The 18,063-nt window shown below is 31.9% G+C and overlaps 1 pseudogene; it reads left to right on the top strand.

The window, feature by feature from the left end:
- Positions 1-7,122: 7,122 nt before the first annotated feature.
- LOC149183829 (U-box domain-containing protein 12-like) lies at positions 7,123-17,882 on the top strand (annotated as a pseudogene).
- Positions 17,883-18,063: the final 181 nt, after the last annotated feature.

Raw genomic sequence — 18,063 nt, 5'->3', positions numbered from 1 at the left:
ATGAAATATAAATTTTGAATGTAAAGGGAGAATATAATAGTTTTGAATGATAGAAAATGTGAATAATAAAAATATAGTCAATTACAAATAGTCTTCATTGTGTTTAATCTAAAAATATTTTCTTCTATTATTCTTATTGCCACCCTTTTACTTATGTCAACTTTTCATATAGATTGTCATGTTTTCATATCCATTATATGAAAAGGACAAGTTAAACCATAAACCATCTAAATCTTTAGCTCAATCTATTGTAGTAAACACCATTCCTTGTCTCTCCTTCTCTCCAATATTAATAGGTTGAATTACTATAACACAAAAACCAATGTACATTGTCAATAACATTTTGTGTTGACAATGAAATCAATGCACAATGTTAATCCAATCACTTTAAATTAATGTACCATCATACATCCAATTACATCAAAACAAAAATCAACATGTACACTGAAATTAATGAATCTAATGCAAGCAATCAAATAAGATTAGAAAACAACATTTACACTAAAATCACTGCATCTAATGAAAGAAATCAAATAAGATTAGAAATCAACATTTACACTCAAATCAGTTCATCTAGTGCACGTAATAAAATTGGATTATAAACAAACATCTACATTGAAATTAATGCACCTAGTGCAAGTAAGAAAATAGCATTATAAAGCAACATCTACACTGAAATCAATGCATGTAGTGCTAGCAATCAAATAGGATTAGAAATCACCATCCACATCTAAATCAATGCATTTAGTTCAAGCTATCAAATAAAATTGGAAATCTCCATCTACACTGAAATCAATGCATCTAGTGCAAGAAATAAAAAAATATTAGAAATCAACATCTACATTGAAATCAATGCATCTAGTGTAAGAAATCAAATAGGAATAGAAATCAGCATCTACATTGAAATGAATGCATTTAGTGCAAGCAATAAAAAAGGATTAGAAATCATCTACATTGAAATTAATGCATCTAGTGAAAGAAATCAAATATCATTAGAAACCAACATCTACACTATAATCAATGCATCTAGTCCAAGAAATCAAATTGGATTAGAAATCACCATCTACACTGAAAACAATGTATCTGGTGCAAGAAATATTTTTCCCTCTCCCCCCCATATATATCTATATCGCCCTCCATATCTCCTTATTTTCCACTCTATCTCAACGCCCCAAACACACATGCTATCTCACTTCATATCTATCAGTCTCTTTGTCCCTCCCTCCCTCTCTCCATATCTCTCTTCTTTCCTCTCTTCACTTTCCATATATATCTCTATCTATTTCCCTATCTATATCACCGCCAAAACATACACTCTATTTCCTCAATCTATCTACCTATCGCTCCCTCCTCCTCTTCCTCTCTCTTTCTCTCTCTCTTCACCTCCTCTCCCTCTCCCCCACTTCTCTCTCTTCCCTACTTCTTTCCTCTCTCCCTATCTCCATCCTCTTTATCACTCCATCCCTCCCTCTCTCTCTCTCTCTCTCTCTCTCTCTCTCTCTCTATCTCCACCTTTCTCTCTATATTTCTTTTTTCTGTCTTTTCTCTCTCTCCCCCTCCAACTCCATCTCTCTTTCCCTCCCTCACTCCACTCTCTCACATCCTCTCTCTCTTCCTTGCTCTCTTCTTCTCTCTCTCCCTTACTCTTATGCCTCCAACTCTATTAGTATATCCCTCCCTCTCTCCACCTCTCCTCCATTCCCTCCATCTCTCCTTCCTTGTCTTTATCTCAAACCCAATCATACACACTATCTCTCCATCTCTCCATTTTTACTCCCTCCCTCCCTCCACTTCTCACTCTCTATGTATTTCTTATTCCCTCCCTCTCTCCCCATCCAACTCCATCTCCCTAACCATCCCTCTCTCCCCGTCCAACTCCATCTCCCTATCAATCCCTCTCTCCTCCTCTCTCCCTCCCTCTTTCCTCCTCTCTCTCAAATCTTCTCTCTCATACTTCCTCTTTCTCCCTTTCTCTTCTACCTCCCTCTCTCTTCCCCCATCTCTCTCTCTCTCTCTCTCTCTCTCTCTCTCTCTCTCTCTCTCGCTACCTATGTTACTATATCCCTCCCTCACTCCTTCTGTCTCCTTCTCTCCCCCCTTCTCTCTATCTCACCTTACTTATCTCTTTATCTCACCCATAAACATACACTCTTTCTCTATATCTCTCCCTTGTCAGTCCCTCTTTCTCTCCACTTCTCACTCTCTATGTCTTTCTTCTTCCCTCCCTCTCTCACCCTCCAACTCCATATCTCTATCCCTCCCTCTCTACTCCTCTCTCTCATCCTTCCTCTCTCACCCTTTCTCTCCTACATTTCTCTCTCTCTCTCTCTCTCTCTCTCTCTCTCTCTCTCTCTCGCTCTCTCTCTTTGTGTGTGTGTCTCTCTCTCTACCCTCCAATCCTCTCACTATCTCCCTCCCACTCTCCTCTATCTTACGCCTCCATCTTTATGTCTCCCTCTCCCTTCTCACTCACCCTATCTCTCCACATCTGTAACTTTATGTCTTTGTTCTTACCTTCCATATATATAGAGTTGATATATATCATGATATATTAATATATATTATAATATAACAAATTTAATATTGGATTAAAACAAAGTTATTATATTTAATAATATCAATATTATCATATATTAATATGAATATTAGATTTAATAATAATAATAATAATAATCTTTTAATATTAATATTATGGTTAATAGTATTTTTTTCATGGAATTAATAATAATTTGGCCCATGGTATTTTGCCCATAGGCTTCACCTAAATAAAACCTATTTTTTGAGTGTTAGTAAGTGTAAAGAGGTTTATGGAGAAAATATAAAACGAGGTTTTATTTATTTACCATACCTCTTGTTTATTTATATTTTTATTTATTTAGCATATTTCCTTTATTTACAATGGTATTTGGCCCATAGGCTTGGTATATAATTAGATGTTGATTTCTAATCTTATTTGATATGTTTTTATTCATCTACCATACATCTTTATACCTTAGTCTCTCAAATTAATCAGATCGTTGGGATTTGGTCGACGTTTCGAACCAACTAATGTGGTTCATCCTTAGGACAAGGTGAGAAATCAGTAGATCTGAGGGAATAAATAGCAAGGATGCATCACTGCTCAAAGTTAGCCATTGGAAATTAGTCGTTAGGTAATTTTTTAAATTTTCTAATAATTTAGTTGTTATGTAATAAATAAATATTATGCTTCGATATTATAAATTGATAATATAAATTTAGCTGGAAAATAGTTGTTGTGTAATAAATAAATATTATATCTTCATATTATAAATGGAATAATAAATTTAATATTATATTAATATTATAATAATATTTTTAGTTACGGTTTGACCCATAATATTATAAACTAGTTGTTATGAAGAAATAAATTAAATCATCTATAACTGATTGATTAAATAATGTATTTTATTAATAATTTAATATTATTAATTCTTGTAATAGTATTAAATCTTATCAATAATGTGTTGATGGTATTCTTAATATTATTATAATTATAGAGATTCATAATATTAAAATTATTAGTTTAGAATTATTATTGTAATATTTCAAATCAATATATTAATTTCTACAATAATAAAATATAATTATTTTAGTCTACTATTTTAATATCTATAAGGATAAAATTACTATAATTGGAATCTCGTAATTTGTTAAATAATGTATTGATGGTATTCATATTAAAATTATTACTTTAGAATTATTATTATAATATTTTGTATTCAATTATAATTCAATATATTATAAAAGACTATAATTGGAGTATGGTATTCTTATTATTTTAAATTCAATATATTAATTGTTTTGACATTTATAAAAATAAAAGCCATATACGGAAGGAGGAAAAAAAATCGCATTAAAAAAAGAAAAAAAAAGAAAAAAACTCCACCACCAAATAAAGAAAAATAATATTGGATCGAGGGGGATAAAGCCTGAAGGTGAGAAGGGAGACCCAGAAAGAAAAAAAAAGGGAGAGGAGAGGGAAGGGAAGAGGGATCAAGAGGAGAGGGTTGGAATCCAACTTTTACTTAATTTCCAACCATCATCCTTATTGAGGTTTCTGGCATGCCTCTCTAGTTCAATTTCTTCTCTGAGTTTCCTATGGTGGAAATGGTAAACCCTAGCGATGACTTTGGATTCTTCAATGTAGGCATGGTGTTTCGATTTCACAGAATGCTCGGCAAGGGCTGATGTGTGAGAGCGATTATGTCTAATGTCAGCTGCATGCTCACCGATTCTTTGTTTAATGGACCTACCCGTCTCTCTAATGTAGGGGATACCACATGAACATGGGATATAGTAGGCCCCTTTCGTGTCTTTAGGGTCAATAGGGTCCTCAATAGACCTAAGGGAACTTTTAATGGCCTCGATAGGTTTGAAAGAAGAAGAGACATTCATCTTTTTAAGGATATGGACAGTCCTATTCATGGTCCCTTGGATAAATGGGAGATGAACCTTGGTGATAAGATCAACATGGGTGGATTTTAATCTAGGCACTTTTCTGGCTTTGTGGAATGCCTTGAGGCCCTTAGTCCTACTATACCCGTTATTTTGAAAAACTTCAAGAAGATGAGATTTCTCCTGATCAAGGTGGATATCATCAGAGATTCTTAGAGTGCGGGTAGCAAGAGTGTTGAGAACACCGAATTTCTGAGAAGGGAAGTGATAAGAACTGGCATGGAGATACTGTTCCATGTAGGTCTTCTTTCAAAAAACTCGGTCACAGATGGAACCATCATCCCACCTTTTTTTTATTTTTTAATGTGATTAGTTTTCCTCCTTCCATATATAGTTTTTATTTTAATACATATCAAAAGAATTAATATATTGACTTTAAAATAATAAGAATACAATACTCCAATTATAGTCTTTTTATAATATATTGAATTATAATTGAGTAAAAAATATTATAATAATAATTCTAAATTAATAATTTTAATATGAATACCATTAATACATTATTTAAAAAATAACCAGATTCCAATTATAGTCTTTTTATCCTTATAGATATTAAGATAATAGATTAAAATAATTATATTTTATTATTATAGAAATTAATATATTGATTTAAAATATTACAATAATAATTCTAAAGTAATAATTTTAATATTATGAATCTCTATAATTATAATAATAATAAGAATACCATCAACACATTATTGATAAGATTTAATATTATTACATGACCTAATAATATTAAATTATTAATAAATTACATTATTTAATCAATTAGTTATAGATGATTTAACTTATTTCTTCAAAACAACTAGTTTCTATTATTATGGGTCAAACCCTAACTAACAATATTATTATAATATTTAATATAATATTAAAATTATTATTACATTTATAATATCAAGATATAATATTTAGTTATCACACAAGAGCTATTTTCCAGCTAAATTTATATTATCAATTTATAATATCGAAACATAATATTTATTTATTACATAACAACTAAATTATTAAACAATTTAACAAATTACCTAACGATTAATTTCCAATGGCTAAATCTGAGCAATGATGCATCCCTGCGATTAATTCCCTCAGATCTACTAATTTCTCACCTTGTCCTGAGGATGAACCACATTAGTTGCTTCGAAACGTAGACCCATTCCCAACGATGTGATTAATCGGAAAGACTAATAAATACATTGTGGATCACAAAACTCTTAGATCTAACATCTTTATACCTATTTTATATTTATTTTTTTATGATGCCTCTTTTATAAATATGGTAATTGGCCCATGTTATTAATAATTATGTGTCCAGCAGGATCCACCTAAATAAAACTTACTTTTTGAGTTTTCATAAATATAATGACGTTAATGGAGTAAATATAAAAGAAGGTTTTATTTATTTACCATACCTCTAGTTTTTTTTTTTACCTTACCTTTCGAGTAAATATAAAAAAAGTCTTATTTATTTACAATATTTCTCATTTATTTATATTTTTATTTATTTACCATAGCTCATTTTTTTACTATTCCTAAACCTCTTTATATTTTAAATTTCTGTTGTGTTTATACATAATAATAATTAGATTGATTTTTAAATAGGGCCGACATTAGATTAACAATGTTAAATGTTAAATATTAATGCTTACATTTACGTTTATGTTTACATTTACATTTAAGTTTACATGTTTAGGTTTTTAGGCGAGATGTACCCCATGGGTACAATAATTATTCTATTTTTAATCTGAAATTACAAATAACTTTGAAAAAAACGTATAAATAAGAAACAATTTTATATTAGTTAAAATAAAATAAATTTCAATTAATTGAAAGTTAAAATAATATTATTTGAATGAAAAGTTTCTTTCTATTTTCAGAGAGAGTAAAAAGATTTGTAATTATTTTATTTAAACTTTGAATTACAAAAAAACTTAATAATTTAATAATTTAAACTGTTGTAAATTTGGGGTTTTGCGTTATTTTTCCCTAAATTGTAGGGGTTATAGATCATCTTGCCTTCATAATTGCCAATGTAAAGGCATTGTTTTACATCTGGCATTGTTTCTACTAGGGTAACACCTATCTGAATCTCTGGGAGGATAAACCTCATCTTGATAGCACCACTAGATTTTTAGTGAATCCACGTCTTTGGAGCCCCTGAAACTCAACCATCAGAGTGATTTTAGATTCTATTGGCACTGAACTAGCGACAACTAGTTGGGAACTAGAGAAAGAGAGATGCAATGAGCTGCTTAAACTTGGGAATAAAAAAGTAGGCTTTTAGATTCGAAGTTCCTTGTAATGGAGACATGGTGGGTGCTTCAGATGTTGGTTACATGTCTAGCAGTTCGAACTGAGGCTGAATCAATGGATGTCCAGGTTTCATGAAAGTTGGTCTTTGACAAATTTGAAGAATCCTTCGGATCCGATGCTGGATTAATCTCACATTATTATTGAGTTAAACCGAATATTCAGCTTGCAGAATGATTGATCCAATGATTATGCGATTAATATCATATTGTTGTTGAGTTAAATCTAATATTCATCTTGCAAAATGATTAATCCAATGGTTAGCGATTAATATCACATTGGTGTTGAGCTAAATCAAATATTCAACTTGCAGAATGATTGATCCAATTATCCACTATGGAAAAGGTCAACTATCTTGCTACTTGGCTGATCCAACTAGATCTGGTGAGTAACTCTTAACAAAGTGTGAAAAAGAATTTCATAATTAATTTTAGATTTTCCGAAGTATTTCCAAATTAAAGTTTTTCTATTAGATTACATTTTTCATATATATCTTGATGATGAAAGTGGATGGCTCCAAACTTAGATTTGACATTTTTGAATTATTTAAATCATATTTATTTGATTTTTCTAGAGCTTCTCTACATTATTTATTTCTCTTGGAAGATCAGATCTTCCATATATGTCTTCAAAACTTTGACCCAAAAATCCATTATCCTTTTTCTCTTAAATGTGTTATTTTTTTTGGTTGAATTCAAATTGCAGATATGGGCAGACATGGTTTGGAATGCAACTTTAGCAGCCATGGCCAAACACACAGGAAAGCATGGTGTAAAGGCTTATCAGGTTTCTTCGTCGGTGGTAAATACCATAACAATTCAAGAATTTTTAAAAATAATATTTGAACATTTTAAATGTAATCCATACATTGATCGCAAAGGAAACCCAGTAAAATTGTTGAAGCAATTGACCTGCATTAATACTATGGTGAATTATGGGCAGGATCTAGACAAGTGGTTAGTTCACCAAACAACTAAGTTGTAACGATACTCTATGTTTCTTGCTCAAAATTTTGATGAATATAAGTGGAATTTGAAAAGTTAAAAATTTACTGATGTAAATTTTACTTTGCATATAATTTTTGTTCAAGGAGTATATTCATTATTTAATCTAGAAAATTAAATGAATCACTGCAAACTGATAGTCATATTGCAGATAGCGGGGTTATCAATATCATCTAAAAAATATATGTTACAGAAATTGAAGCACGTGGAGAAGATATACGAGCCATATGCATTCTATGAAGGAATGTGTATTATGTGCAATGGACATGAAATACAAATTTATTGGTGTTGTATTGTTTTAAACATTTTGATTGGTAATCAAGCAGCATACATTAATAATTTTTTAATATATTTGTGTAGATTCGATACAATTCTGAAAAATTGTTTTAAGAGATCTACGAAGATGAATAAGATAGTTTCATATTTGATGTGAAGATGAACAAGACAGTTTCGGATTTGATGTTAAGGTTATCTAGTGGAAAAATTACATCAGAAATATTCATATTCCCTGACTTGGTGAATATGTCTTAAATGGGTGAATATGTATCAATGGATCATAATCGTTGCAATGGCCATGAAGACATCAATTTTCGCTTCATAGGGTTCACTATTTGTAGGATAGTGATGGGGGTTGTTGGAGTAGAAAGTTGTCTATATATAAATGGAAGTTGCGCCAATGTGAACATTGAACTCATTTCCACCAGAACTGATCCCATTAATGATGTGTTTATGTTGCAGGGAGGGAGTTACATATTTTCAAATATTACTACAAGGAAATATAGGCTAGTTTATTCCCATCATGAATACATAAACTTCATCAATCCTCGAGCAATATACAAATATTAGGTCATATCAAATCCCACTATTTTTTTTTTCGAAAAGGAAAGGCCATGATATCTTTCCTTCTTTGCCTTTGTTTGATACACAGGATAAGTTTGGAGATTCCTTAACGATGAGTGTCTAGAGGACACAATAGCCCTCCATGAAATAAAACGTGAATAAGTGGAAAGAGTAGGCTCTGTGAGCCACTTGTTAAACAGAGGAAGAAGATACAAGGTCATACCTAATGTCTATCCTAGCTAGGATGGCACTAAGAATGAGGTACAATGATTGAATTTTACAGAGTATATTTTCTATAATATTATCTTTCAAATACGTGATTCTCATGTTCTCTTAACAATTATCCAATGAGGCTCTCCAAAGATGGATTTGGGCTTTGGAAATCTCGTAGTAGATGACATCTTTTATGTCCCAACTTATGATAAGGATGGCTTAGTTGTTTGTCAGGGTAACCCTATTTTAGGTGTTCATGTACACCATTATTTAGATGACTTCCATGAGGTGAAGTTCCCTCAAAGACGTCCCTTAGACAAATCAAGCTCTTTGTCATGCAATATCTGATGCATATGGGAAATTTTCTTTTAATTTTATTCCATGTGGAAAATAAAGGTTGTTTCCATTCTACAAGGTTGAAAATGGAATATTTGATGTTTCACTTCCATCTATAGAGATTCTTGTTGAGCACAGTCGTGTTAATATATCTCAGCCATTTCAAGTCACAGGTTTCTCAATTGGAGGACTTGTGGTCACTTCTGAAGGAGTTTGTTTTGAAGGTGTTAAGATATTAGTTGATGGACGAGAAAGAGCTACTTCATATGTCTAGGGATATTACAAACTTGATCATGCAACATCCACATGCTACACAATCAAGGTTGGGAAGGATAACTTCGAGTTTAGCAGTTTCAAGAATTTCATGGTTGTGCCAAACCTGGCTTTAATTGAAAATATAGAAGAAACACATTATAATATTTGTGGTTCCCTAAAATTAGTGACAAATGGATATTATGGCAAGCGTCAAGTTAGATTGAGACATGGGCCAAACAATGTTAAGCCTAAACTAAAGAGGATTGATGATATGGGAAATTTCTTCTTCGAGGTTCGACCATGTTAATATCGAATATCCCACTGACCACAAGAGTAGAACGTGATTTTGGTCTTTTATTTTCACCATCACATATTGATGTGATAGTAACTAGGCCAATGTTTGGCATTGAATTTATAAAGGCCCTTGTTGATATCCCTGGATCGATGATATGCAAGGAAGGATGTGACTCCTCGGTTTCTATATCACTTACCTCTCTGGTTTTTGAACTCTAGGTTCAAATAAGCTTAACTCTTTAAGTTTAACAAATGAGAGCAGTGACTTCATATTTGAGAATACCCTACCTGGTGCATTTCATCTTGAGGTAAAACATTGACGTTCATCTAATCTATTAGATTTGGATGACGACTAGTGTTGGGAGAGAAATTTTATTGATGTTAATGTTGGTGTTTCTGATCATTCAGAGATAGTGTTTATCCAAAAAGGCTATTGGTTGCATATTATGTCTACTCATTCTGTGGCTTCTTACATCGTATAGCCAAAGAAATAACTAATGAATTTGTTGATAGAGAAAGAACGGTAGCAAATCTTCTTAGAATCTTCTCGTGTGCACATGCTTCATTTATTTAACTTGTGCATTTTCTATGGAATGTCTTCATTACAATTCAATTTATTGAACCATAAGCATATATATTTGACTGGTGAGAAATATCTACTGAGTGGTGAAATACATGTTGGTTCAAGTTCTTATCCCAAAGCAAATGAGGTGTCTCGAAGCATGATCATAGACATATGGCAAAAGGTGGGTGCATCTATAGATATGATCAATAATGTCAAACTTGTTTCAAGTGATAATGGACCTAGCAACATTGTTGTACATCTTTACACTCACTTGGCCAATCTTGAAGATGAAATGGTCTTTGTTCTGAGAGATGAAAGGAATGCTAGTGAGAAAAATAGTTTTGAAAATGTCTTATTTCAAGAGGTCGACACGTTGTTGTTAAAACTGATGGATGCCAACCTACTGCTCCTTCCTTTATGGGGTGCCTAGGAAAGTACATTTAGGTTTATTGCTTCCAGCAATCCCACTTGTCGACATTAAAATAATTGCTCAAAATTACAGTAGCAATGATCTTATGAAAAAGGGTGACTTGGTTATTCAAACTTTGATAGGATCAGATGGTCTGTTTTTGGGTGGTCCTTTGTATGATGATACTAAGTACTATGTTGAAGCTTCCAAGGGATATCAGTAAAAAGAACTTTCATAAGACCCCTTTTGAAGCTTCGTTGTATGCTCATCCAATTTGATCAGATGCCCCACTCGACTAGCCAAACCATAAAGGATATTTGATCATCAGTATTCGACCTTCTGTGCACTCCCTACATTTGTGGTCCTCAATAGAGGAACCACTGAATTTGAGTCAAAAAACCGTTAGACATGGAAAAAACCTCTTCAATCGCATTGCTCCAAACCACAACCATGTAAGTGTGGATTTTACTATTACTTTCAACACTTTACAATGAAACCAGTGTAAATGCAGGTTGTATGTGGATAAAATATAAACCACTGTAAACACGGGTTGTCTTGTATGTGTATGTAGGGGCATATATGATAAAATATTTGAGAGTGAATGGGATACTATTTGAAGAGCTTTCATGCTCTATCTTGAGACTCAATATGCAACGTGGAAGTAATTTGATTGTAATGGAAATGGACTCATATCCCGATAATGCATGTAATTTCTTTCTGGACATATTGATTGAGATGATGGGGAGATTTAAATCATTAAAGGAGTTGGTGATATGTGTTGTGCCTTTGCTTAAAGAAATATGTATCTTCTCAATCTGTTGTTTAAGAGGCTTCCTAATCTCTAATATTTGTTAATGGGTGACAACTTTATCTTGGTAAAAATAGAATTTCAAATTTTCGTTTATATGTGCAATGAAGATCATGTTTCAATGTTTAAGAATGTTTGCATTTTCTACTTAGTTGTCAGGTATAGCATAATTTTTTTTTATACAAAGCATATATTGTTGTAGCTTAGGTTGACTATTATGTTTTGGTTCATTATTATGTCCTGTTTACAGATTCAGTATATCTAATAGATATGAAACAAAAGCAAGTAATGACTTTGATTCATATCTATTCCTTAATGAAAATATACACTACCTAAATTAAAGAAGTTAACCTGCTATAAGATGTGAAAATACCATAAAATTCTTCCATGCTTCTTTTCCATGATGTTCATAATGAATAGTTATGTCTTTTACGTCTTAAATGAGTGTAGAGTTGGCTTATTCTAGTTTTCAAATGTAATGAAGGAACTTTCAAAATATCCCATACCTCGACGTCTCAGATCCCCACTCTCTCGTCTCCATATATATAGGTTTTTTTAGACATAACTGAATTTCACGATAGGGAAATCAGTGTATTAGGTTGCTTTCTTCAGAGTACCACTACTCTAGGTATGATAAAACTTCATTTAATTGATGACTTGAATTATGACGATCCACGATATGTAAAATTTTTGGAGGTAGTGGTGTATTTGAATAGGGTTTCAAAGAAAGAAAGGATACTGGTATGAGAATCATCTTTTTAAATACACGCTTCAAAATCTTTAAACTGTTGACCAGTAAAAAGGCTTTCATGCTTCATTTTCTTTTATTTTCTTCTTTATGAAATGGTATGAACAGTGCAAGTTGTATGTGGATACGAGGATGTGGACACTAGTGGAATGACCTGATTATTCTTGGGAAACATCGAGTATGGAAGGCGATGGCAGTCTCATGGATTGGCTATGCAACATTTTTCCCCATTTTCATTTTGTTTATCATTTGTTCTTTGTGCTGGTTCTAATAGTCAATTTTAATTATTTATCTTTTTGTCGTTTATATCATTAACATTCCATGTTTCCCAGGCAAGATAACATCTTGGTTGTTTTAGATGAGCAGCCTGTCATATTAGGATGTTCCCAATGAGTTTTGAACATTTGTCCAACACACCGTGTCGATTTTGGAGTGTCATTACGGGTTATCTCTTTAATTGTTATCCAGTTTGACATTTGATTGACAATGAAATTCCATGCTTTTATAAATTATTTGTATGTTAATTTTTAAAATTATTTAAGAAATTTGTCTCCAGTAGCCACACTTCAAACAATGGATTTCACACTACTAGGTTTAAGGTTTGGGTTATGTATTTGGTTAAAATTTCCCAAGATTTATATCATATATCAAGTGTCAGGTTTGGATTATTTACTTTCTCAAAATTTCCAAGATTTATATCATATCTCAACATTTTCAAATTCATGCATTCATGCCATTCGAATATAACACTTCATGACAAGGATGAGCCCTATTAAGCTCACCAACTCTATTACTATGCTTCATGAATCATAATGCAAATGGATTATGAATTTGGTTCTTTTTCTTGACTAAACAATATTAAGCAAAATCCTCTCATTCAAACTCAACCCCAAGTCATACTAAAAAATTTTACATGTGAATAACATTGGCTTAGTAGCAAGTTAGACACCCAAGTCCTTGCAAGTCAGACAAGACTGTCCATTAAAAAAAAAAAATTGATCATATCCTTAAATTGATAGCCCTTGGACTCCTTCATTAAAGAAAAGATCATTCTATGATCTTGATAATTGGTCTATCAAAACGTGGATGGGGTGAAATATGAGTTAGGGAGTAGAGAAAGAAATTTTCCTTGACATTGCCTAGAATATTTTGAACTTTTGGGGGCACATCACATGACACTACCATCACGACACCAACATTTTTTGGTAAATTTCCAGTGCAAGAGGCATCCGTTGATTCAATTTCCTCAACCTGTGACCGTAAAGATGATTCTTCCTAAACATTTTTCCTAGATGATGATCATGATATATAATCCTTATCATCGTAAAGTATGGATTTTCTTTCTTCACCCTTGCTCCACCTTCCCCCTCCCAATTGTATATAACCATGATTTTCTCTTACATGCTTCCCTTCAATTGCAAAGTTATACCCATACCCTAAATCCTCTTCTTGATCTTGGGTCTTATGCTTCTCCTCTTCTCCTAAGCTAAGCAATCAGAAAAACATTACCTCCCTTCTACCACAAATAGATAAACCATTTTTCCTATAGTATATTTCAAGATCCATAGAGGAATACTAAACAATTCTTGAGTTGTTTCTCCCTCTCCAATCACCATAACAACATCTTGATTTGGACCAGATCCATCTATTATTTCTATAAGATTGGATTCAAAACTATCAAGGTCCTTCAATGGTGGGGCATTTCCACATATTGAATGAAACAGAGGGACACCTGAATTTCCAAACTGAATAAAGGTAGCTCTCCAACCATTCACATAAACATATGAATGGATTTATCTAATTCTTTTAGCACCAAATTGAAATCATGGTAAAAATACGAATATCCCATTAAATATGACTTAAAGATGATTAAAAGAATATCACCTTTAGTCTCATCACATGACAGATTAATTTCTGAGGTGTGAAGTTTGATTAGAGGCATTGTTTGTTTATTTTTCTTGGTTAGAAAATGGTTTTCTCTTGTTTCTATGTGACTTTCATTTTACCATATCGAGCGTGTTGAGAAATGGGACAGAATAATGTGTGACATTTATCTTGCAGAAATTGATGTTGAATGAAAGGATAAGGAGTTTAACCAAGCTACAATCCGGTTTGGTAAAGGTAGGGGGACATCTTAAAAATGTGCCTAACAATACACCATATACATAGTTTAAACATAAGTAATATATGGCTTTTTCGTTTGTAGATATGTTCTTTCTTTATCCAAGATATCACAGCAAGAAAAATATTGATATTGTAGAAATTTTTATAGGACCTCATTGAGGTAAATTTTTATGATGTTATACTTGATTGATACATTCTCATGATAGGAATGCTTTAAATACGAATTAATATGTTACCAAAACAAATTATATTCAAATTTTATACATATAAAAGATATAAAAAAATGTCAATTCCTTCATTTGATTGTTACTTGACACTGGTGTGGGCAGGTTATATGAAATGTGACTGGAAAAAGGATGGGGAGACAATATAGAGATCATGTCTTGGATATGATTCATTTGTTCTTGGAGATCCTTCAAGCACTTCATCCATCGACTTTGGAAATGTTTCTAGTAAGTATTCCTATGGTTTTTAATGTTGTGATTCTTTCACCTCATGGTTATTTTGGGAAAGAAAATGTTTTAGGAATGCATGATAAGATAATGATGGACAGGTAAACAATTTTTTATAATTGCAATGTCCATTCCATGATATCCTATTTTTATTGTTTGATTGTATTTTGAAAGTTTATTTCAATTTTTCTTTGTATTTTAACTATGAAACTGAAAGTACTTGGTATTATTTCTCTTTAAACAACAACCAAAGCTTGAACATGAAATTAATATTACACGATATTGATTAAAATCCTATAAACTATTTTGTATTGAAATATTTTCATGATTATTAGAAAAGTTTACTTTCATGTTGTTATTTGAGAATATTTTGTTATTTGAGAACATGTTGTTTATATACTTGACCAAGTTCATGCATTAGACAGCAAATTGTTGTTGCGAATAAATGACAAGGATTAGACATCACACCTCAGATTATTTATTTTAGCAAGTTATTTACAGCTTGAGCTTTCTAGCATGCAGCTTACTTGGCATGATTATTCCTAAGCTTTCCATAAAGGTTAAATACTAAGTTACTAAGGTGTTATTTTCTATGCTAACTTTTTGTTTATACAGGTCATCCAGCCACATAGTGGCCACTATCACTCAACTAAAGAAAACTTGTTCAAGTTTCTTGCTCTTATGGGGAAGAATGGCTTTAACATTGTTGATGTTGAGGTATACGTAATATAAATCCTTTATAGTCTACTTTCATTTATATTCTAGTGTTCATCATCTTTCATGTCTTACACTTTACATTCTAGGTTCTTTTGTTTTTAGAAAAGGAACTCAGTATTGAAGGTAAGCAACAGGATTTGAAGAAAGAGGAGAACACTAACACTGAAGCAGCAAATGAAAAAAGAAAGAGAGGAGAATCGTTCTAGTAGTACCCTTAAAGCCAATTTCCTGCAGAAGACACACAGATAAAGACTGATGTTCAAGTCTTCATAGTTGGCGAATTCACTTCCAATGACTTGACAGCATAATGATAATGTTTTATAGTGATGAAACAACATTTCATGTGTAAATTTTAGTCCAACCAATGTTAAGTTGGAAACTCATATTGTAATACTCGATATTTCATATAATATAATTTCTATGGTTGAAGTTATTTATGGTTGCACTTGATATTGTTTAGTATTTTAACTAACATATGTAATTTTGAATTCTCATATTAGATGAACCAATTCTCATTGTATGATGTTTTTATGATTTAGTCACAAAATCATACTAATTAATCTATGTTGATTAATAATGAACACATAAAATAAATCTAAAACTACTAAATTAGTAGTTTATATTGATTATGATGAACACAAATAAAATGAATATATGACTAAATTAGTCGGTTATAATGATTATTAATGGAAATAAATGAAATGAATATAAACTAGTAAATTAGTCGTTTATATAATGAATATGAAACTACCAAAAAATATAAACGACTACTACAAATGATTAAATTTTCATTACAAATGGCAACTAAATTTTGCATATATATGACTATTGGTAACTAATCTATAGTCTCTTATAACACGACAAAAATTTAGTGATATTTCTTTCGTCATTAATTTGTTTTCTCAGATAATCATATCATAATATATTTTGTTGTATATTTTGTCATTAATTGTGGCAATTAATTACTAAATCAATAACTAAATTAATCACCAAATTTATGACTAAATATACTACTAGATGATAAAATTGAGATAATCAATTAATGACTAAGCTAAAAACGACTAAAAGTTGGTTTCTTATAAGATACTGTAAAGTAGCTAGTACTATTCGTCGACTAAGAAATAGTAATTTATATGAAAATTTTAGTCATTGCTTTAGTAACTAATTCACCATTTTGTACTAGTGTATTATTCCTGATCAATTTCATTGTCCAATTTTCCTCGAGCTAATGAAATATCCTGTTATTGTGCCTATAGGACATACATGTGAACAGTCTTACATACATAAATTGATAGATTCCAGACATAGAACTTGTTCTAAAACATAAGATATGTTGCTGCATGTAGTTTTGACACCTAACTCTGTATTACGAAGTCTGATTGCATAATGGTGTGAAACTAATGGAGTTGAACTACCAAAGAGATTGTGTTGTAGTAGATCTAGAAAGGCATGTAGATCTATGCTTAATAACACCGATGAATGAGCAACTATGGATGTTCTTCTACAAAAGTTTTCGAGTGGGACTCCTAAAGACCAAAGAGCAGCAGCGTCTTCTAGCAACAAAAATGAAGATAATAGGATTTGTATTGCAGAGGATGGGACCATTCCTTTTTTAGCTAATTTGTTGTCCACACCATATGCTAGAACATAAGAGCATGTTGTGACAACTCTTCTTAACCTTTCCATTTATGAAAACAACAAGGGTACAATATTTGTGGCTAGGGAAATTCCTCCTATTATTGAGGTTCTCAAGGTTGGTAGCATTGAAGCAAGAGAAAATGATGTTGCAACTCTGTTTAGTTTTTCACTTGTTGATGAGAACAAGATAACCATTGGTGCATCTAGTGCACTTTGGTTGGCTTTCTTTTTGAGGGGAGCCAGAGAGGCCATAAATATGTTGCCACAACACTCTTAAATTTATCAATCTATCAAGGACACATATTTCATTAAATTTGGAATTAAATGGTAGATATAAAATTTCATAATAACCAAAAAAACTCAAATTTATTGATATCCTTGTAATAAAAAAATTCCAAAATTAATGAAATATGTGTTCAAGGTAACAAGCCAAGGGTTGTGAGATCTAGTGTTGAGTCCCCATTGATGCATTTGCTGGTAGATCCCAGTGTAGGGATGGTTGATGAAGTGCTTTCTATACTAGAAATTCTTGCAAGTCATCAAGAGGGGAAAATAACTATCAAAAATGCTGATGCAATCCCAATATTGGTAGAATTAATTAGAGTTGGCTCACCTCAAAACTGAGAAAATGCAACTATTGTTTTTCTTGCATTATGTACAAGTGATCCACAACATCTTGTTGTAGCCCGATAACTTGGAGCTTATGAACCCTTCTCATATTCACAGAAAGAGGTAAGCGCAAGGTTGCTTCATTATTAGAGCACATCAATAGATGAGAGCAAGCTCCAAGTAGCTGATTACAATATTTGGAATAGACAAGCAATCAAGCATTGGTTGGCTCATTCGTGCATTCCTTTTTGGTATGGTGGTCAAA

Source organism: Pinus tabuliformis, chromosome 3_2 (assembly GCF_031772625.1).
Source record: "Pinus tabuliformis cultivar Carrire ecotype Pingquan chromosome 3_2, CPIR1, whole genome shotgun sequence".
In the NCBI taxonomy this organism is placed as follows: domain Eukaryota; kingdom Viridiplantae; phylum Streptophyta; class Pinopsida; order Pinales; family Pinaceae; genus Pinus; species Pinus tabuliformis.
Note: the sequence above shows the minus strand (reverse complement) of the source record. Positions and strands in the feature narration are given on the sequence as shown.